The sequence below is a fragment of the Jaculus jaculus genome, chromosome 3, assembly GCF_020740685.1.
Source record: "Jaculus jaculus isolate mJacJac1 chromosome 3, mJacJac1.mat.Y.cur, whole genome shotgun sequence".
Classification (NCBI taxonomy): Eukaryota; Metazoa; Chordata; class Mammalia; order Rodentia; family Dipodidae; genus Jaculus; species Jaculus jaculus.
Genome location: NC_059104.1, coordinates 112,770,467 through 112,794,706, shown reverse-complemented (window position 1 = coordinate 112,794,706; position 24,240 = coordinate 112,770,467).

Here is a 24,240-nt window from a genome sequence, read left to right as displayed (position 1 = left end):
AATAATAATAGTTTTCCCATTTATCTGGTGCTGACTTCACTCTTTGTTGGAGAATCTGCTTCTCTTTTTCAGATTGCAGAACCTGAGGAGAGAATCAGCCCATCACACCTCACCAGGGCCCCAAATGAAACCATGAGTAATTTGGGAAATAAGCAAGAGTGTTGCTTTTTTGATGAACCTGGTACCAGCACAAGGATTAAGGTGATAGACACAGAGAATACTCACCTCCTGCCAAACCAGATATCTGTTTCTTTAACTTGGGTTAAAGAAAGTTGAGCATTTTTTGCAAGGGAGGGGGGCTTGATATACCTTAGATCGAAGAAATTTAAGAAGTTCATTGGTATGTAGTTTAGATGGAGAAAGAGAGGGTTTGCAAAGCAGAAGATCATCTACATGTTGTAAGTGTGATGGGTGACAGATCCAGGTGCTAAAGGTCAGTGGAAAGAGCTTGAACAAATAAGTGGGGGCTGTCTCTAAAACTCTGGGGAAGGACAACATAGGTGAGTGGAGAGACAGTATGAATATAGGGGTCCTCCCAGGTGAAGGCAAAGAGATCATAGAAATTGGAATGGAGGGGGATGGAGAAGAAGCTATCTTTGAGGCCAAGAACTGACAAATGAGTAGTGGAGGAGGAGATATGAGAGAGGAGAGTAAATGGGCATAACAGCAATATTGAATATGTACAAGTCTTGAAATGAGTGGAGGTAACATCAGGTTTAATAACAGGCAAGATTAGAGTATTTTAAGGGGAATTAGTGGTGTGAAGAAGGCCAGCTTGGAGCAAGTAAAAAATAATAGGTTTGAGTCCATGGCAATGTTTAAGTGAGATTCGGTTTTGATGATGGCAGGCAAAGGACTTGGGGTCTTTTAGTATGATGAGGACAGGTGAGGGGTTTGAAGGCCTTTTTCTAGGCATTTAAGATTTTGCCTGATGTTAGGGGCAGATTGGGAATAGGAAATGGGTATTGGGAACTATCATGTCTTTTTGGAAGCGGGGTCAAGGTGAATGTATTGAGTAAGTGTTTCAGTTAGGCATCCCATAATGTCATCTGGGTATTCATTAGGCCTCTGGGTAAGCATCTGGAGTTTGTAAAAATTGTCAAACTTATGGGATGACTACTGGAGGCCAATCAGGAGGAAAAGAAACATACTATCATGGGTTGCCCACCCTGGGGAGTTAGTAGGAACATGATATTTCCAGGCAGGGTCCTCTCTGGGGACAGCAAGCATCCCCACTGAGAATGTGGTGTTGTCTGTTTAGAGAGCCTCATCAGCATGGGCTTGAGTGGATACACAGACTTGTTTTCATTCATGAGTAGTAAGAGTGAAGGAAACAACAACAAAGAGATCATGTAAAGTTAGCTCACAGGCCTGGGTCAGGCAGCAAAATTCTTTGGTATAGCATATTGGATTAGTGGAGAAAGACCCCAGATGTTTCTCAATCTGGTATAAATCAGACATAATGAAAGGACCACAAATGCAAATGATTCCTTCAGCACCTCCAACCTTACATAAAGGGTATATTCTGTCCTTGTGAGCAGGAGGGGAAAAAGGAAGAAAGGAGAGGGGGGATGGTAAGGGGGCACAGAGATGGAACAGGAGACAGGTGAAGGGAAGGAGGAGGAATGTGTTATCAGGCACGGGAGCAGGAGAGGCTGAGGGAGCCAGAGGAGCCAGAGAAGCTGTTGGGACAGGTCATGTATGGCATTTGAATCAAAAGCAGAGGGTGAGGATGAGTATGGAGAGGGCTTGAATTAGAGTGCATTCCTGTGACCTTGGCTAGAAGGACCTGTTGAGAAGAGCAGGTAGAGCAGAGAGAGAGCTGTGCATGTGTGGTGAAAGTGCCTGAATATAGGGTATTTTGAACCTCCTGCCTGTATGTTGGCAGAATTTTTTTTTTTTTAAATCAGTGAGAATTTGGAAATTAGAAGTGGCCAGGCAGTGTTGCAGAGAATGATCAGATGATAAGGTTTAATGTAAGGTTTAATGTTATCCAAGAGTCACAAAGGCTTTAAGTTCTTAAGTAGATATGCAAGAGGAGTAATAGAAATTGGTTTGGAGGTAGTTTTTTTTTTCTTCATGGAAGAATGCTGGGGTCCAGCCCTGGCTTGAATGAGGGTCCCCGAAGAGAGGTGTGAAAGGGAGCAGTGCAATAACGACTCAAAGTCCAGTTCTGGTGCAAGCTGACAGGCTAATGCTGAAGGCAGCTAAGTTAGTCCATCTATTTTTATCTGCTATTTTTCTCTACTTCTCTTTTTCTCTGATTTTCCCTTTCTTCTTCTTTTTTCTTTCTCTCTTTTGTTCTCTTTTTCTCTGTTGCCATAATTCTTAGCTTCAGTCTTTTATTTTCCGATCATTTCATGCAAGAGTAAACTTCAAAAAAGATACAGTTCCACAGAATTCATAGAAATGTTTTGCTATTTCTTTACATCAAACAATCCCATAATTTTTTACCTTAAGTAAAGTCATCAGGCCTCCATAATGATTAACTATTTTCACATTTTCCCCATGTATATGCAGTTAAGCACTTGCAGTTTTCTTGTGATCCTGAAATGGCATGCTTGACATCTCTAGCAGAAGAATGAAAGTATAGTAAAAGGGCTAGTAAGAGGAGGCAGAGAAAGAGAAAAGCAAGGGTGAGAGAAAGGAACGAGTGCTTAATCTGGGTTTACTCAAACCACCAATATGACTCCCTGGCTGGTTAAGGTGAATGTGGCCAGCATGTTCCCTGTGGGTACAGCCCATACAGGTTCCGTCTGTTATTTAGCCTGTCAGTGGGCAAGGTAGGTGTCTATGCTTTAGATGGAATAGGTAGTTTGCAGTGAAAGATGAGACCTCAGAAGGTGGATGGAGAACAGGGGGAGGAGGAAGTGTCCCAAGACTAGTAGAACTGAACCAAATGGTACCCATTATTGTATGGTAGACCAGAAAGCAAGAGACAGGAGGCATCAAAAATGTGTCTTTCTTGAGACCTGGGATTGGGGCCCAAAATAGGGTGAGGAGTGTAGTCTGGCATGCTGCTATGGCTTACAAGAGGACAAAATATACCTGAGAGCAGGCTAATACAAGAGGGACACTTATTGAGGAAGAGGGAGGAGATGAAGGAAGGGAGAAAAATTTGACCAAATCATGGTTAGTAGAGAAACCTGTGCCTCACAGATATTCTAAGGCCTTCAGAGGGTCATTGGAAGCTCAGTGGTATGGTCAGGGGAAAGAAAGTTTGGTTACCCAAGATGGCAATTGGGAGTCTCATATCTGAGTCACAGCCCCAGATGTAAGGATTGACAGTTACCAAGACCACACAAACCACGCCGAAGCAAAGATGAAAGCTTTTATTTGGGAAAAGCACAAGCTGCCAGGACTGACTCACAAGAGAGCAAGAGAGGAGAACAACTAACCTGAGTTTTCAGGTAGTGGACTTTGTAGGGCTTTTTCAGTTGAGAGAAAGTGAAGAAGGAAAAAAAAAAATATCTTGTTTGTTAAGTTACATAGAAAAGTTCCTTTAGGGTAGATCGCTACATTAACCATTTGAAATAGCTGGGGTGAGATACCAGAATAGTGCTCAGGTGACTTGTGAGATAGGGGGCAGGAAACCATAACCTGGGGCATTTTTCAACAAGGAGGGTATAATGATAGGTGGTTTCTGGAAGAATTTGGGCAGTCCACTTCCCCATGTCTCTGTCACCATTCTGTTGACCATGATGACTCCATTGTGGAAGCCTGTGTCCCTACATAAAAGGAATAATGTGGAAGCATTTACTACTTTGGATGGGAGATGACTTGATTTATGGATTTTTCTGGTGATAGTTTGAAAATGCTAAATGCAGACAGCAATGCGGACTTAAAGGCCTGGTTTATGAACTTTGTTGGAACTGAGTTACTGGCAAAAAAAGAATAGTTGCACTCTTCCATTCGTCTCCTAAGAGTTTGTGAAAGTTGAGTTTAAAGGTAGTGGATTGGCATGCCTGGCAAAGGTATAGAACAGAAAGACATGAAAGATGTATAGTTTATCACAGGAAAAACTCAAACAAGTTTAAAGTTACAGCACAAAAACTGGTTTTATGCTACTTGAGTTACAATTTTATGGAGATTACCACCATGATGGGTAGGACAACTGTTTTGCATTGAAATAACATAAAAAGGTGTCTAGGGTTTAAACACACAGATGAAAAGATCAAGCTAGTAAGAATGCAAACTCTAAAAAAAGAAAAAAAATGCAAATTCTATTGAAAGGAGGTAGATATAAGGAAGTTTGGGGAAGGAGTATTCTTTTTAAAGTCAAATCTTATTTCCCTGTGGATTTAAATATTTGATCATGCCACTAACCTAAAACTATTTTGGGAAACAGGGAAAATAAAGGGAATCAGGTCATAAAGGGCACAGTGTTCCAGAAACTGCTGCTGAAATGTGGCAATGGGAAGAAGGGCTAAAGTCTTTGTGTGGAGGCCAAGTAAGGCCATTGTATGGAGATGTAAAGATGAACCATGGTTTTGGTGGTTTGTATTGTAGATCCAAAGGTAATTTGGATATACCAGGACTGTGGAAGGGCTTCCAAGGACCCACTTACGTGAAGATTTGAACAACTCAGCTGGATGACTAGAAATATAACCCAGAGTCTCCCTCACTGGTTTTGGATGTTGGACTTGGAACTGAAATACTTGATATTTACTTGCTGGTTATTGAATTTATATTGGTTCTGTCTGTATTTCTTACTCATTTTAGCAATGGGAATGTTTACTCCATGCTATTATATATTATAATTATGCAACATGTTTTGATTTTACAGGGCCCACAGTTAAGACACGATCTTGAATCTCTGATGAAACTTTGCATTTTTGAAGAATGTTAAAGTTGGAAAAGGTTATGGGGAATGTTGAAGTAGGACTGAGCAAAATTTCCGTTGTGAGATGGTCATGAATCTAGGGGAATCAGAGGTGGAATTTTGTTGTTTGAATGTATATCTTTATAGCCTCAGGGACTTTTTTGTTTCTTTTTCGAGGTATGGTCTCACTGTAGCCAAGGACAACCTGGAATTCCCTATGTAGACTCAGAGTGACCTCACACTCATGGTGATCCTCCTACCTCTACTTCCCAAGTGTTGGGATTAAAAGCATGTGCCACCATGCATGGCTAGGGATTTTTGATTAATGTTAAGCTTCTTGCTTATGTGTCCCATGGGCAGAACCCTGATGGAGAATGTCTGTTACTGGGCTTGATTTTTGAGTCCATCCCTAAGATGTGGAGAGAGTCAGGTTGAGCTCTGGCTATTTGTGCTTTCTGGTTGTTGTTTTAATCTCTCTCTGCTATGGAACTATGAAAGTGAGTCAGCATCTTCTACCACAATGGAACTTCCCAGGGAATCTAGAAACCTGAAATAAACCCTTTCCTCCCATATGTTGCTTTTGGTCAGATGTTTATGACAGCTATAAAAAGGTAACTGCAAGTAAGTACTTACTTACTTTTGTGAGGCTGAGATACACAAAAAGTCCAGTGATTCAAAGATACAGAGTTCTAGGCCTTTTGCACATGTTCACATGTCAGATGCTCATGTACATGTATGCATGCAAATGGAAGCCAGAGTTGACCATTGGGTGGTATCTTCTTTGATTGGCTTTTCACATTATTTATTGAGATAGCACCTCTCACTGAACACATGAATTGTCCATTGGGCTACATAATCAGCTCACATGCTGTCTGTCTCTGACTTCTGAGCACTGGAGCAGGCATTTACATAGATCCTGGGGACCCATTCTTGAAGGACAGGCTCTTTACTGAGTGAAATATCACCATAGTCCTAAGTAGTTGATATTTTATGAGAAAAGACATATCCAGTATGGTTTCTTTAGTAGTGCCTAATTTGTTAGAGGGATATTGTGACACCAACAAACATTTCAGGCTCACAGTGAAATTGTTTTCATTCAGCTGCTGCTTGACCTTGGTTTGCTGATGGTTCATTACAATTCATGCTGCTTCTGGTTTGTAGAACTATGCTGACTTAACATAAAGATCTTTCTAAACTTGCATATCATTATTTCAAGTGTTTCATAAGCATTTGCACATGTTTGGCTCGATATTTGCCTGATCTTGCATTTCCGAGCATAGTCAGCATAGTCACAAGCATCCAGCAGTCCCTGAATGACGATCTCTGGAACTTAACAGGATACTCACAGCTCAGTGAGCTGGAAGGATTTCACAGCGGGCTGGAATCATAGTGTACAACCAGTTTTCAGGATTTTTACAGTTTTTCATATGTCTCTTAATGAAATAGATTGTATAAAGTGCTTATGTAATATAACCTTGCTATATGCCTCTGGGAGATTATAACCCACTGTAATTACTGGTAGAAGACCATATATCATATTGCAAATTTAATCAAGAGAAAGAAGTTAAGAAAATGAAGGATTTAAAATTGAAGTTCCAGTGCTGTCTCTTTGAAACAAATAGTCATAAAAGGGGTCCTTTTGATTACAGATAATCTGTAGTGTCTTAAGAAACCCTACCAAGCAACATCTCTCTATGATTTTATTTTCTGTCCTTCCTACTTTAATTAAAGTCCAGTTGAAGCATTAACAGAGTGTTCTAGCTCCTCATGGTGGGGGATTTCTCAGGACATCACATGCTATACTGTCTCATACTGTATTTCCAACAACATTGTTCAGGTTTGTCACAATTCTATGCTGTTTTGTTTTTGTTTTTTCTGTCATTGATAATCATAACCTTTCTTCTGAGAATATTCTTTTAACTGTTTATTCTTTCAGCCTTAACTTCATATGCAATTTCTAGGAGCTACTATGAGTATGAAGATTGGATATATCTTCTCCTAACAGAGTATATGATTCACAATTCTAATGTTATAATTGTCCTATGATAAAATTACTATCCATGTATTTCCTGTTTTACCTCTCTGAGATAGTTCTATATGTATATTTTTGAGTCAGTATTACCTAAAACAATGTTGATTTTTATCAGTCAACAATTGCTTTAGGCATTTACTACAGATTCATTAACCATTATTTTGAGGGACTGACTTCAGGATACCCCTACATAAGAAGAAACCAACATGAATACTCAAGATAGCATTTTTGAGGAGCCCAATATAGAAATAATTCATTCTGTTAGGCCTGAAAATGCATGCCTTTAATTCCAGCACTGAGCAAGAAAAAGTAGAAGGATCACTATGAGTTTGAGGCCTGCCTGGGACTATACAGTAAGTGCCAGGTTGGCCTGGCCTAGAGGGAGACCATACCTCTAAAAAAAAGAAAGAAAGAAAGAAAGAAAGAAAGAAAGAAAGAAAGAAAGAAAGAAAGAAAGAAAGAAAGGAAGAAAGGAGGGAAGAAAGAAAGAAAGAAAGAAAGAAAGAAAGAAAGAAAGAAAGAAAGAAAGAAAGAAAGAGAGAAAGATGATTCTTTCTGCTACATCTCAACCAATAGATTAAAAAAAATCCGTCAGTGAAGCATTAGTCTATGGTGTTAAAATAGCAGGAAAATTCTCCCTGTCTGAACCCAGAGCTGCTATTTGGAAAGCGTGCCATTCTAATGTCTTGGTTCCCCAGAACTAGTGTTAAAGGTATGTGTGTTCACAGCCACCTGTTTGTGGGGGTTCTGGGGAATCTCAGGACTTTTCAGTCTTTCATGACTCAAAAACTCTAAACTAGTGGGATATTTCCTTAGCCCTGTTCTATTTATAATTTTTTAAACTTTTCATTGACCACTTGCATATACAATGTAGCCTGATCGTAGTCCCTTCCCTTCCCACCATCCTCCTTTTTCCTCCCTGTCTTATTTTTCTTTACAATAAACTCTTTCTTCATTCCAATAATTCCCTATTCTATTTTGGTGTCACTTGTTCCTTTTTTTTTTTTTTTTAAGCTCTTCTATTATGCAGGTCTTGAGCAGTCAGAGAGAAGTCATGAATACAACTGCAACTTTGTGATCACTAACATTGCATAGCACTCTTCCCCACTCCCTGGTCCTTCAGTCTTTTCATACTGCAGTGATGGGTAGGCTTCAGCACTGAACACCCAGCTGCCACTTCTTAGAATTTTGATGGGTTTTAATTTCCCAGTAGTCACCACCTTTTGAATAGAGAAGCTTCTCTAGTAGCATTAATTTACATGCATAAACATAAATATTTAGAGGGAAATTTGATGGATATATCTTTTAGTCAAAATACAAAACTAGCTTCCTCACTAGGGCTTGTGACCTTCTAGAATAGGCTTTTACTGGGTTTTCAGTACCAGGCATTGATTCCCTTTGGTATAACAGGCTTCAAATCCAATCAGAGAGTGTTAATGTCACCCATAATAGACATGATACCATTGTACTCATTGGCACATTTTGCCTGGGTGGTAACCAGAACAGCTTACATTGTACATAGATGGTTAAGCCCATCGATGACTTTTCTCCACAAGCTGTGCGGTTTTTTTCCAGCATCATGACAACTAGTAGTCAGGGAAGAGGCTTCCAGATCAGCTATAGCTTGATTTTGTAGTAAAGCATTTTGTGTCTCTACCAATGAGTTCCTACGCTCTAGTTCTGGTAGGCTACCAAGACCTTGGCAATAAAAGCTTTTTGTCAATACATAATTTTGACAGAAGTCAAAAATTTAACATTCATCACCATAATAATAATAATAGATTGTATAACCAAATATTACTACTTAGTTATCTATTCACCAATTACCTATTTTATTAGGACAACTTGTTTTCTATATAAGCTAGTTTCTTCTGAGGAATATTGGAAAGTTACAAGGAGGAGAACATATTAGAAGATTACTGGTTTGGTAAAATCTTCAATGATTGTTGACAATTTATATTTTGATAGACTGCTCAAAATCACCTGTACATCCAAAACCATGCAAGCAATGCAATGTGTCAAAAGAAGAGTTTTGTCTAACATTTTAAAATACTTTTTTTTTTTTAAAGAAAGCTCTTCCTTTTCCCTAGGAAGCTCTGAGGGCAAGTTTTGTTAATTGAGTTCCTCGGAACTGAGCAGTTAGTCAGTAGTGAAGGAAGGCAAGAGAGCAGGCTCCTGTCTGCAAGTTCTATAACCAAAGGGATAGCCAAGCTCTCTTTATATGTTCCTTGTATATTGAAACTGATAGTGTGAAAGGAATTCCATTCTTCTAAGTGAAAGAAATGGTTTCTTTTGTGCAATGTTACAATTCCTTTATAGCTCTAGGAATCAGTTGTAGAAAATATGTCATTCTCAAGAGCCGAACTTTAAAAGATAAAATACAATGAAAGGCTACAATTTCTCTAGGTTAGCTGGACAGTGGATGTGCACAATTGAAGTAGAATTGTTCTTAGGTGCAATATTTAGTTTTATATCACTCAGATATCACATGCTCAAACAACTTTTAAAGAGGTCATATATATGTATAATGTGCATGTGCATACTTATGCTATATATTGAAACATTTTTTTGTCTGCTACCAGGTATTATATTCAGGGTGTTTCACATGCTAGCAAGTGGTTCTTTATCACTGAGCTGTATCCATTATATCCCATCACTGTTCTTATTTTTAATAATTTTACTTATTTATTTGCAAGTAGAGAGACAGGGAGAGAGAGGCTATGTGAATGGGTATGCCAGGTCCTAGCGCCACTGCAAACAAAATCCGTACATTGTACTTGTACATCTGGCTTTTTGTGGGTACTGGGGAATCTGACCCAAGCTTTTAGGCTTTAGAAGCAAGTGCCTTAACTGCTAAGCCATCTCTCTAGCCCCGCTGTTCCTATTTTCATATCATTTTGAAAATTGTGGAGATAATAAGAAATCAATGAAGGATCATTAGTCATTTCTGTTTCGTCATTAATTTACTTATGTGGAAAATAAATCCTGCAAAATACTATTTAAATAATAAAATATCTGCCCAGTTGAAAAATCCCCTATGTAAAATGCTTAGGACCAGAAATGTATCATGTTTTGGGTGTTTTTCCAGATTTAAGTACATTTGCATTTGCATAGTGAGACATCTTTAACATGCTGCTTAAACCAAAACTCAAGAAATATTGTTTATTGTATATAATCTTATAAACATAACCTGAAAGTAATTGTGTGTGAGGTTCTTTTTAATACACTTGTGTTTGATGGTAGAATTTTTCCAAGCATGTTATATAGGTGTTCCAAAAGTTGCAGAATTTTGAGTATCTCCTGTTTCATAGTTTTGAACTAGGGATGCTCAACTTAAAGTGTGAGTAATTTCTCATTAAATTGTGTTAATTTTGCATTTCTGGAAGTTGAAAAGAAGCCAATCTTTCTTTATTTCAGCTTATTTTGATTTTTCTTTCATAATTAAAAGATTATTTATTTGAGAGAGGAGAGAGAGAGAGAGAGAGAGAGAGAGAGAGAGAGAGAGAGAGAGATAATTGGCACACCAAGGAGCCTAGCCTCTTCAAACAAACTCCAGATACATGCACCACTTTGTGCATTTGGCTTTACATGGGTACTGGGGAATTGAACCTGGGTTCTTTGGCTTTGCATTAACCACTAAGCCAATTTTCCAGCCCACACCTACTGTTTCTGAAACAATTACATGGTTCAAAATGTAATAAAATCCTCTATCAAATTGTCTGAATTTAATTAAAAAGTGTGAGGTACATAAAAACAGCTACACTACAAAGGTATTATTTCTTCTTGAAGAACATGAGAAATGCCTATGAAAAGTTATGCCAGGCATACTGGGCTTAAAACACATATGTATGTAGAAAAGGTTGATATTCTATAACTGATTCTTAGTACCATAACTTCTTATTACCATGACTTTAGTTCTCCCTATTTCCTGCTGAGCCACAAAGCCTGTGAACTCCAAAAATCAACTTCAAACACCTTGCCTAATGTTCTAACCACAAATATTTTCAACAACTCATGGTTAATATGTATGCATGGCATACTACAATAGGAGTGATCACAGTTTATTCTCCTCTCATAATGTGGTAGACATTGTACTATGGAATGCTAGATTTAATCATCATGGAATTCACTGACAATTGTGCTATTGTCATTTCTTGGATCAAGAATCAAGTTCTTGAAGGTGAAGTGGTTGCAGTAAGGGAAAAGGCTCATTGGTAAAGTACTGAGTTCAGATCCCTAGAAACTAGATAAAAGCCAGGCTGATGATGCATTACACCATAATTCCAGCACTGGGAATGTATATGCAGAAGGAAGCCCCAGGTTTGCTGTCCAGCCAGTATAGTACAATCTAGGTTCAGTGAGACATCCTGTGTCAAAAATATAGGGTGGAATTTGAAGAGGAAGCATTTACCTCTAGCCTCCATATGCATGCGTTTGTGCGGTGATGAGCACCCATATAGACAGTGTGCACCCATACATTTATGGATACACATATTCACCTGCACACACACACACACACGCATCAAGGAACTTGTGCAAGAATGGACCTATACATCTGAATTCAAGATTTTGATTTATCCAAGGATATGATCCAATTTATAGCCTGCCTTGAGTAAGTTACACTCATGTATTTCTAGAATTCAAGGATATGTTCTTCAATATTTTGCTGTGTTTTGTGTAGTGTGTTGTCCTGTGTCTACTCTGAGACAGTGGTGACCCCTCTCTTTCTCATGAGTGCTCTGTTGTCATTGTATGCATTTGATGCTACCACTTTTGCAGTCTTTTGATACTTTGGTGGTTGCTGTCATTTAGACTCTCTGGCCCAGTTGCCCTTTGGACATTTGAGAAACGGGAGAGTATTTGTCCTGACACAGGTACAGGATTCCCTTTTCATTCCTAGAAAGTCGTTTTCTCATGATACCAAACAGATGTGTCTTCTGTAGCATAAGTAATATTCTAGCTCCATCAAAGCAGAAGTATGTTGAAGTCTTCAGTTGAAGGTGGAAGAAAAGTGTCTTTGTAAGAATTGAGATATAGCCATTATACATTTTTGACCTTTATTCAGAGAATTACATACATTACTAAACTTTCAGAAATTGTGATAATGACAACACAGACAAAATTATAGTGACCCTTTCTTGAGTTTCAGTGCCAGCAGTGTGCAAATCTTTTTTAAAGGATTAGGGTTAGTTCAATCGATATGTAACATGGTCAGTGCATGAGACAGTGTCATTGCTGTCACTGACACATAAGGAAATGTGTCTGAGGTCATTTAGTTTAGAAACACATTTGAGCCCATGTCAGTCTTACTCTGAAGCTCATGTTGACAACAGAAAATACAGGTAGGTATAGTTCATTCTGTAGTGCAGTAATACTGAAATTCATAACAGTGGTGATGCTACTTGTAAGTGAATAAATTTTGACAGTTACTGCATTTGAGAAATAATTTGTTTACTGACATCTTATTGGTGACTCATAGTGACTCCAAAGACATTTTCCAAACAAGTGCATTAACATGAACATTTTTAAATGGCTCAGAAAAATAAACTAATAAAGTAATTTAAAAACAACTACAGTGATGATATAACAGAAAATACAAAGGCAAACAGAAACTTTATAAAAGCAAAACAAATTGAACTCAGCTTCAAAGGGATGCTACAAAAGGTTTGAACAGTGCCTCCCAGATGATATTAGACCACAGTGATCTGCTTGGGAAGCCTTTGAAGTTAAATACCCCTAACTTTAAACTGCTGCATAGAACCCAGAATAAAAGTGCTTGGGGCCTCTAATCATCAACCTATATAGATCTCTGACTTGCAAAAGAAAAGCCTATTTCCAACTGGCAGATAGACTTTTCTCAGAATAAACCACAGAGAACTGAGAACTTATTGAAACTTCAGCTTCTTGTCTCCATAAGCAATCTAGTCTTTATCAGTTAAAACATTAGTATTTGCTTTAAATTGAGGAAATGTCAGGAAAGTATGGGTTTAAACCTTGACACAATGGTTTATAGGCTGTGTTATCTTCAGCAAATTATTTAATCTCTTCGAGTCTACAAGTTCATATTCAAGCCCAGAGTAGCACTTCTTACCTTCTAGTGTGGATAAAGATAGAGTGATAACAATGCAAAATATTTTGTGTAGTAATGGGCACACAGCATGACTCCTATATGGTCACATAAATATGAATTCTGATTATTTAGATTAAAAAATCAGCTGTAAAGAATATGGAAGATATATCAAATTCACATTATTGTCCTTCCATGTTTCCTTTTTACAACTCTCCTTTAATTAAGGATTATTTTTCATCTTCAAATAATGAGTTGTAGAGTGGTAATTTTTATTCTTTTGTCTTTTCTTCTCTCTCTCTCTTTTTATCTTTTTGGTCATTATTTATTTATTTATTTGACAGTGACAGAGAGAGAGAAAGAGGGAGGCAGAGAGAGATAATGGGCACGCCAGGGCCTCCAGCCACTGCAAATGAACTCCAGATGTGTGCGCCCCTAGCTAACATGGGTCCTGGGGAATTGAGCCTTGAACTGGGGTCCTTAGACTTCACAGGCAAGTGCTTAACTGCTAAACTATCTCTCCAGCCTCCTTTTCTTTTCTTTCTTTCTGTTTTTTTAGATAGGGTCCCACTCTATCCCAGGCTGACCTGGATTTCATTATGTAGTCTCAGGGTAGCCAAAGCCTCTTGGTGATCCTCCTACCCTTGCCTCCTTAGTGCTGGGATGAAGGGAATGCCCTGCCTGGATTTCTTCTTTTTTCATTCTCTCCTTTTTAAAAAAATTACATATTTTGAGGTAAATGATTGTTGCTATAGTTTAAAGGTTTTAAACTTTATAAATGTGGAGATACAAATAAGCAGTAGGAAAAGATTTCTATTTTCCTTACTCTTAAACAACTACTTCCAAATATTGTACCTCTTTCATTTTCCTTTTAACATTCACACAAGGATGATTATGTGTTTGATGAAACTAGACACAATCATTTAAGATGTTCTACTAAAATTAATTTTTTTGTTTATTTATTTATTGGACAGCAACAGACAAAGAGAGAGAAAGAGGCAGAGAGGGAGAAAGAGAGAGAGAGAGAGAGAGAGAGAGAGAGAGAGAGAATGGGCGTGCCAGGGCTTCCAGTCACTGCAAACAAACTCCAGAGGCGTGCGCCCCCTTGTGCATCTGGCTAACATGGGTCCTGGGGAATTGAGCCTCAAACCAGGGTCCTTAGTCTTTACAGGCATGTGCTTAACCACTAAGCCATCTCTCCAGCCCTACTACTTTAATTTTTGTGCGACTTTAGGGACAAAACCTGGGGTCTTCTATGAGCCAGGCCAGCACTCCACTACTGAGCAACTTCCTCAGTCCCATTATAGTGTCTCCATTCAATTGACAAGTTACTGAACATTTAGGGACAGTGCTTGCAAGTTGAAGGAATTCCTATGATTTCTTTGCTGGCTTTATATAAGTATGATTGGTGTCCTTTAAATTTTAAATTATTATTTTAATGAGTTTATATAGCAGCCGGTTTCCTTATGGATTTTTCAAACATCCTTCAATTCAGTTTACTCCCTGTCACCCACTCCCACTGTGCACTCTCTGTATCTGTGCTGAAGCACTCTCTACTTCATATCATATTCATATTACATGTGTTTTACTGTTCCCTATATTCTTTTCTCCCTTCATGAGAGTGAATTAAAGAAAAATATCACATAAACTATGAGTGGTCATTTGGCATGGCCCATATCTCTAGGTTTCTATTAACCTGGGGACTCCTGAAAATATTATATTATATATATTTTTAAATTTTATTTATTTACTTATTTTAAAGTGACAGACAAAGAAAGGCAGATAGAGATAGAAGAGGGGGATGGGTGTGCCAGGGCCTCCAGCCACGGCAAATGAACTCCAGACATGTGCGCCCCCTTGTGCATCTGGCTAACGTGGGTCCTGGGGAATCGAGCCTTGAGCCGGGGTCCTTAGGCTTCACAGGCAAGCACTTAACCACTAAGCCATCTCTCCAGCCCAAATATCATATTTTAAAACATTTTTGAAAACTTAACATATGTATATAATGTATTTTGATCATAATCTCTTCTCCTCTCCTTCTCTTGCTACCTGCCCCCTTCCACTGAAAGCCTTCTCCTCACCAAGTTGGCCCACTTCTATTTTGATATCTTTCTTTTTTGGTCCTACTCCATCACCCATGATGGATTACTGGTAGGTCTAATATTGTGCAGATCTTGCCCAGATAATGACAGTCACTATGAGGTCATGCATGCAACAACAACTTTGTGTCAGGAAAACAGTATTTCAAAGCAGTCTTCCTCATTCTTTGGCTCGTGCATTCTTTCTGTCCCTCTTGTGCTATGTTCCTTGGTAGTCTTTGGACTAGTGATGTAGATGTCTTATTTAGTACTCATAGCTAAATTGTTGCTTATTCTCAGTACTTCGATGAGTTTTGAGTATCCCTAGTCATCATGACTATCTGTTTCTCTAACCAGAGTTGAGAGTAGCACTGCTCTATAGGCATAAATGGAAATGATGTAGAGGATAATTTGATGGACACAAAATATTCATTTAGCCAGTCAAGAGGAGTTGTTTTAAAAAGTATGTGTATGCGTTTTTGTATCTACGTGGGTTTATGCAAATGAATGTGCACATGCATATAGAGGCTAGAGGGTGGTATCAGACACCTTTCTCAGTCATTTTCTCCTTTATTCTTTGAGATAGAATCTCTCATTAAAACTGGAGGTCACCTAGAGTACCTTACCAAGAAATCTCTGGGATTCCCTGCTTCCACCTCCTCAGCGCTGGTATTAGAGGCACATGTCACTATTTTGACCACACCCGATAAGTCAGGATCCAAACTTGGGTTCTACGCTTTCATAGCAAGCACTTTGCCTAAAGTGCCTCTTGCTTAGTCCCTGAATCTTTCCAGCTCAGCTCCTTCTGATGGTCAAGTCAAGTATTCACATAAAACTTGGGTTTGCACTGCTCATTCCGAGTCAACCCTCTAACCTCATGATGAATACCAGCATTCCCATTGAAGAAGGCCCCCAGTGGAAGGGGGACAAGGGAAGAGGAACATGATGGTACCAACACATGATGTGTCTATATGAAGTTTAAATGAAAAACTACTCAGAAACTTTGAGATACTTGATGGTAATAAGAAATTTCAGACTTTATTCTGTGATGTATTTACAGTTTCCTTCATTTATTATAATATGTGTAAACAATTGTACTGTATTAGCTTTGACCTAACAAATAATCTTTTAACAAGCAAATGGGGCTTTTGTTTTGTTTTGTTTTGTTATTTAGCCTCAAGCTTTACCTAAAGGAAACCTTAATTCTGACCAAGCCAGTAATTCTCTGTGTGCAGCCAAATACAGTTTTCCTTCCAGAAGGCTATTGCCAACCCTTATCCTCCTCGTTACAAAATCAAGGCACTTTAAAGGAAATGCAAAGGAGCAGCTTTAATAACATGAATGCCATGTTTAATTAAAAAATAACTCTTCATTTTAAGGTACTCCATATGCAGGTTTTTGGATTTTGTGCAAATTGAGAGGTTTCCTAATTTCTTTATTCAGTAATGTCATGGTAGTATTAGCCTCCACCTGGAAAGAATGGCTCCAAACCAGTCCCTTCTGTTCTGGTGATAATAATTATTAATCTACTGTATGATAGTTCTAAAATCTGAGGGATTGGCCTACACCTATGATTTTCATATCAATTTTACAATATCAATAGTATTTCTTACTGAACACGTGGCATATCTGAGAAAACCTTGACATAATAATTAAACACAGTCTATAACTAGATAAAAAGAAGGGAATTATAAAGATTTCAAATATTAATAGTTAGTACATATCAAATTTGGAGGACCATTAATTTTCCCTTAGGACCACTGAAGGAAAGAAAAAAAAAAAAAACACATTTCTATTCATAGAGTTAGTTGATGGTATACCAAGCCTTGAACTCATGTCACTTAATGGAGTTAGATGTTTGGTTAAATGTATACAAGTCCAACTTGATTGCTTTGATAATATGACCTTAGTGTAAAGATCTTGGGCATTATGGTTCCTCATATACCATATACAGCCTTAAGAGAAGCAAGTAAAGATCATATATGCAACTTCATTCCTTATTAAAATTTCCTACAGAGCTAGTATAATGTTCATTATGATTTTTGTTAGTGAGACACCTTGGCATAATGTAAATTTAAAGTGTGATAGAAAAATAATTGTATTCTAAAATAAATAATGAAAAGATTTTTTCAAAATACCAAGTGGGAATACTTGGCCTTGATTTATGATGAAGCTGAGCAGTAATCCTTTAGACAATCTTATGAATGAGTCAAATGATATTTGAGTAATGTAACATTACCACTATTATTGGAAATTCTACTTTTCAAATGAATATTTGGCTTCCACAGGCATGTCATGGAATACACATAATACCAACACACATGTGCATGCATTCTCACACACAAATAGAATAATTTTAAATAAGCTGTGTTTATAAGAATCAAACATATAATGTAGGCTGTATTTGAAGTTAGGTCCATAAAGTATAGTAGTAAACACATATGAAATATAATTGAAAGTGACACATCCCTAGTTCAATATTTACCTTCTAAATACTATGATTGGTTTAGGATCCATGGATTTTCTAAAAATCATTGGTTGAGAACTGTTTCTGCTAACTTTATTCTTTTGTTATCATGACAATCATTAATGCAGCTCCTTAAGAAAGTCTTGACAAACTTAGTACATCAAAGAACTTGAGTAGCTAAGGACCCAGGAGTCAGAAGGCATTTCTTAATAAGATTCTGTGCCTTTCCATGAGCAAATGTGTGATGACCAAATTTCCTACCATTATTTCAAGAAAAGACTTATTCCATAAATGCAGAAGTTTTCTTCAACTTTGTGACCCAGATTCCAGGATCTTGTATGCAGCCAGTATAAAAGAGACATTACACAATTGGCCAAGCCAACATAGAGAGTGTGAATTACAATTATATTTTGCATTAACAACTGAAATGCTCCCACTATTCTGAACTCCTAATGGCAATTATATAGGCTTTCTAATAAAATGATTATGTGTTAGTCCTTGAGAAATAGCATGTGTGGAACATAACAAGTGAACAACTGTATGAGCTTTACTTAGAGGTCCAAGGTGAACTCTAGGGAGTTTTTCTTTTCATTTCTTTTTCCTTTTCTCCTCCTACTCTTTCTTCTTCTTGTTCTTCTTCTTTTTGGTAAAATGTCTTTCTTTTTGTTTACTTATCTGTTTTGTTTTTGTCTTTTTGAGACAGGGTCATATGCATTGCAGGCTGATCTAACTGTATATGTAGCTGTGAATGCCTTTGACCTGATCTTCCTGCTACCACCTTCTATATGTTGGAGTACAGACATATACCTGTACATATCAGGCATGCCTGATTTCTGCAATGCTCACACTAAACCCAAGGCTTCATGCATACTAACTAAGCACCCCACAAAAAGACCTAAATCTTCATCCCCAAATAAACCCTTCTCTTTAATCTGGGTCTTTATAATAAAGTAAGGATACAGACCAAAATATATATTTAGATAAGGGAAGTAAAAGGAAGGAGAGAGAGAGTGAGAGAAAGAGAAATAAGAATTTCTAAGCTCTTTTATAAAAGTCTGTCTGCTTGACTCTTGATATTTATAAATATTTCTTTCTTCTCGCTGTGAAAATGGTATTTCTTTTGGGAATACTGCTGTGAATGAGGATCCTAAAAAATATATATTGGAGTGACCTTTCTGCTTCTAAAGAAAACTAGAAAAAGAAAAAAAATGCATTTATCATGGAAACACAATTCAACTAACTTACTCTATTTTTAAAATACAGTTTATAAATCTTGGAAGGCTTTCAAAGAATTTAGAGACTGAATACTAAAATTTTCATTCTGAGGATAAAATATTAGGATGCACATTTTCTTGTTACAAAGTACACATATAATCTAAGCAAGGTGTTGGTGTTACATATACTACACACAGTTGATTTGTAAGAATATATAGATTCAACCAAATCAATATTTTATTGCATATTATTTATTATAGCATAAGTTTTATGAGGAAGGAAACCTCCAGGCTTGTTAAATGCCCACACATTATTTGAATGTTTCATAGGTACTCTTACAAGCCTGAATAGAAATGTGCAAAAGCCCACAAGCTATTTACCTTCTAGTGGGAGCAACATAAAAAATGTTCCCATTGCACTGAGCACAAACCTGCTTTAGAGCATTTGCAATGCAGTATATTTAGCAACTGTTACTATATGATACGCATACTGAACTTGAGCTTTTTAAGGTGAGGCTTTTAAATATTTTATTTTTGTTTGAGAGAGAGAGAGAGAGAGAGGGACTAAGGGAGAGAAAGAGTACACCAGGGCATCCAGCCACGACAAACGAACTCCACACGCATGTGCCATCTTGTGCATCTGGCTTACATGAGTCATGGGGAAATTAAACCTGGGTTTTTTGGCTTTGCAGGCCAGTGCCTTAATTACTAAGCCATTTTTCCAGCCTTAAGGTGTGGCTTTAGATATTATTATTTTTTCCATAAACTGGAAAAAAGTTATTTTATGTATCATTTTTGTGTGAGTGAGGAGAGATACACTAAAGGAGAAGTGTTAAACAATTTGCTTATAAAGAAGAGTTAAAGTATGAATGAAAATTTCTGCTTCTGTCTAGCACTGAAGAATCAGGACTTATTTTATATTTTCATGTGAAACCTCTGGGAAGACAGAGAGAATATATGAAGTAATAGTTCAAGACTCAAATAAATGAAGAATAGAGACCCCCATGGAATGAGACACAATCAAATAAGACTCATGATCACAATCTGTAGAAAGTTCTCAAGACAGTGAGAAGAAAGAAAACTTGTCAGAGTCTGGTGGTCTCCCTCAGTCGAAATGGAGCTGGAAGATAAGGAGATGGAAGGCTTCCTTGTGGCTGTGAGGAGACAAACACATAGATAGAGCTCTGGCCTTCAGTAGAGGGACACCATGAGTATTCTACAGAATTCTGATGAGTGATTACTTATGAAGAAATTAACTAAACCTAGAGTCTTACAATTAAACAAGGATGATAGGAAACAGAATCTACTTTTCACATAGACTTTGAAATAACACTGTTTCTTACCAGTGACAGTGCAAAGCCTCACAGTCATAAGCCATCAGAGATGGCACTTAAAAGAGTCTTTCTTTGCTTCATGGGTAAATTACACCTATATTAAATAATGGCATTGTGTAAATCCAATTGTTTCCAAACAATGCCTTGTCTTTGACAGCTGACAATAAAATTCACAATACCCAGTGCCAGGCAAACTGCAGTGATGCATGAGATCTCAGCCTCCTAGGGTTTAGACCTCTTTGGGCTTTGCCCCTTCATATGTGCAAACATATTCAACATACTAGAAGCAGATTCTTCCCCCAGTCCAGTCCAGATGAGAGTTCAGTTCAGACCTCAGTGTGGCAGCATTTGTGAGCTCCTGTACAGAGAGCCCCTGAGTGCTGCCTGGGTCTGAGCACACAGAAAAGAGTTCCGATAAACCCATACTGCTTTAAGCTGCCAACTCTGGTAATTTATTACGTAGCATAGACAATGAATACCCTTGCCCTGTGTATGGTGGTACATGTCCATAATCTTAGGACATGAGAGGCTGAGTCAGGAAAATTATTGTGAGTTAGAGGTAAGTTTGGGATAGTTACTTACAGAGTACCATCCAGCCAGCACTATAAACTAAGAATGTTTCAAAACAACAACCAAACAAACAAACAAGCAATAATAACAGAGTAAAAGTGAAGGAAAACTAATATGTTTGAGATACTAAATTTACTTTCGGATACAATAAAATAGTGCCTGTACTGATGATATTGTTCAGAATTAAAGGGAAGAGATCATAGACTAGACACGAATTATGACTATGTTCTGTGTGCTTCAGAAGCCATAGGAGATTGAGCACGGATATAAAAGATATAAAAATAATAAGACTGAATCTGCAGGGATGGAAACTTTAATGTACTTAACTGAAGTAGATATAATTAAAATTTTATTATACGTAGCAGTAAGTAAAGAGAACTTCAAGGCATAACAATAGAACCTATTCCAAATCAAATATCCAGAGAAAAAAAAAGCAATTACAGATAAAATTTTGTAGTGTCTTAAGTGGTAGGTTATTTGAGATCCAGAAGGAAACATCTTTCTGTCAATGGTGGCAAGAGTAGTTAATTTAGTTGTTGTGGTCTGTCTCAATATTGAACATCAGAGATTTTTACCTTTTTATCTGGAGCAAAGTCAGTTGTCTTTAAACTAGGCTACAGCAGTCCTGATATAATTCCAGAACCATGAGGACAAGATACTGAAAGAGGCAGAGAGGGAAGCAGGGAGAAACTAGGACCTAGTGTCATTTTGAGAACTCTTGCATCAGGGTACATCTCAAGCTAGGACATTGCACACTTGGATTTTGCAAGCATGAGAAGCAAAAAGATTATATATATATATATATATGTGTGTGTGTGTGTGTGTGTGTGTGTGTGTGTGTGTGTATACTGCAACTAATTACCATAATTTAGAAACAGTCACTTCTCAAAATTGTGAAAACCCACTTTTATATGGTATTATTCCTGTTTATTGCTTTCCCTCATTAGATGAATCCAGGCAGCTTTCTTTGGCCACTTAGAAAAAAAACATCTTTCTATGTGTGGTGTTTGTGGAAGTATGTGTTGTGGTGGGGAGGGCATGTGCATGCTATAGTGCATATGTGGAGATCAGAGGACAACATAGAGTATTGTTCCTTGCTTCACACCTTATTTGGGACAGTTATTAGATACTGCTACATAAACTAAGTTAGCTGGTCTAGGAGATTCTTGTATTTCGGTTTCCTATCTCCCCATCTTGTGGGAGGAGTTCTGGGATTACAGATGCTCCTAAATCCATGTCTGGCTTTTTTTTTAGGTCATCACTCTTGCACAGCAAGTTATTTTGCTCACTGAGACACTTCCCTTGCTCCATGACAGACCTGTTTCATTCATGAGATCAAGCTTTCAAGGGAGAACCTCATCACTTTGCAAATGCTATAATTCCTAGCACCATCACATTGCTAATTAGGCTTTAACATATATATATTAAGTGGATGCATGTGTCCAGCCTATAGTATATATGTCACCTTTTTTTACTACAGTGTCTGTTTTGTGCTGAATATCATTTTCTTTTTCTGAGAGAGAACAGAAACATTTCCATATTATAGAAAATCCAGCATGCTCATTTTCTCCAGGAGATTTGTGCACAAACAACACAGAAATAGTTACTGGATTTCTTTTCAAAATGCCATATTTCACACATATTAAAGCATTTGGACTGATGGGGAGCACTTACTAATTATTAATGATGTCAACAACTCTCTGAAAGTATTGGTTCCAAACATGACAACACCCTGTTAATCTGATGCGGTGTTCACATAAACAGTGCAATCTCAGTCTTCTGCCCTATTTTCACTTAAGAAGACATTTAAAAAAAAAAACAAAACAAAACAAAAATACCCACTGCTTTCTAAAAGTCAATATCTCTCATTTGCTTTATAACAAAGATATCAATATTTCTCATGCCTGGGTCAATTATTTTAAAACAGTGAGATCAATAATCCAGGCAGTATTATAAAATATTATTGCATGTTTGCTTGCTCTTTTCATACTCAACATTACTTTTTTAACAATATTTTTGTATCACTTAATAACAGATTTTGGAGTACTTTCATAGAAAAGCTACATACATTACCATAACACTTAAGCTCAGAATACTTTATCAGTACTGAGGAAAAAAGCTGAAACTTTGTCTGAACATCTTTTTGATGAATATTCTCATTTGTCAAAATTTATATTAGGGGCTGGAAAGATGGCTCAGTGTATAGTGGCACTTGCTTTTAAGGCATAATTACCTGGGTTCAAATCCCCACTACTTAGGTAAACCACATGCTCAAAGTGGTACATGTGTGTGGAGTTCACTTGCAGTTCCAAGAGACCCTGGAATGCCCATACTGTCTCTTTCTGCAAATGAATAAATTAAAAAATTCTAATATTAGTAGTTCATAGCACAGTTTATCTCATTTATAGAGCCACAAACTCTTAAATATTAAAGTTACTTTTAGAATTTTGAATTTTCAATTTTTTGAATTTATCTATCTGACATCTACTTATTCTATGTTTGATTGAAAACTTGTGCATATACTTCTTAAATATACTAAAAACTATATAAGTAGCTACTGATTTTTTATCAAAACACCCATTTTTAAGTACTTGTATATGCAGGAAAATATTTCCTCGATTTACTTTAAGACATGCGTAGATGGACACTGGAGAGATGGCTTAGTGATTAAGGTGCTTGTCTGCAAAGCTAAAGGAATTAGGTTCGATTCCCAAGGATTCACGTAAGCCATATATATATAGCACATATATATAGCACATGTGTTTGGAGTTTGTTTGCAGTGGCTGGAAACCATTGCATACCCATTCTCTCTCTCTTGTTCTCTCCTGCCCCATTGCTTTCTCTATCAAATAAGTAAAAATGCTTAAAAAAATACAAACTTTAATACTTTTTTAAAAGATGTGCACAGAAAGACAACTGATGCTATCCCATGAAAATATTTGGGCAGGTGAGCAATGTAGTGTGAGTTTCGTTATCTGTAACTTGAAGAAAGTGAGGATGTGTAAAATAATGTGCAAACCTTCAAGGTGATAGTGCCTCAATGTCCTTTGCAAACTGGGTTCCTTTAAAAAAAATTACCTTAAGTTGCTTTTGAAAGTGCATACACATGAGGTAAAATCTAAACATGTAACCTGACTGTTGCTAGTGTATTCAAAACTGATGTTTCTCTTCAGATACTGGAAAAAACGGGAAATAACAGCAAGTAATAACAAACAATGATGCGTATTGCATTCCTAAAAGCAAAGTTTTTCACATTATGAAGCTCTGAAAAATGTAGACTGTATTGAATCCAACTATTTCCAGTTAAGCCGTGTTCTTTTCTATGTCTGAATATAAGTGAACAGCAAAATAATCAGCACAGTTACTTGAATAAGATAGCTTTTTCTCTTTGTATTAGTCTAGAAACAAAACAAATACCAATCATTACTTAATATCATTTTACACACAAAGAAACGTTAACTACAGGTTTGCAATGAAACATTGCCAATTTTTCAAATGTTTTTTGTTTCCTATTAGATTACTCTACTCTTCACTGAATAAGGAATTGAAAAGGCAAGAGAGTATATAAATTAAACTAATTATCTGATTACAAGTAATGCTTAATGTAAATCTCTGATTTATTTGAAAGATGACTTCTAATATGCCTTTAGTATTAG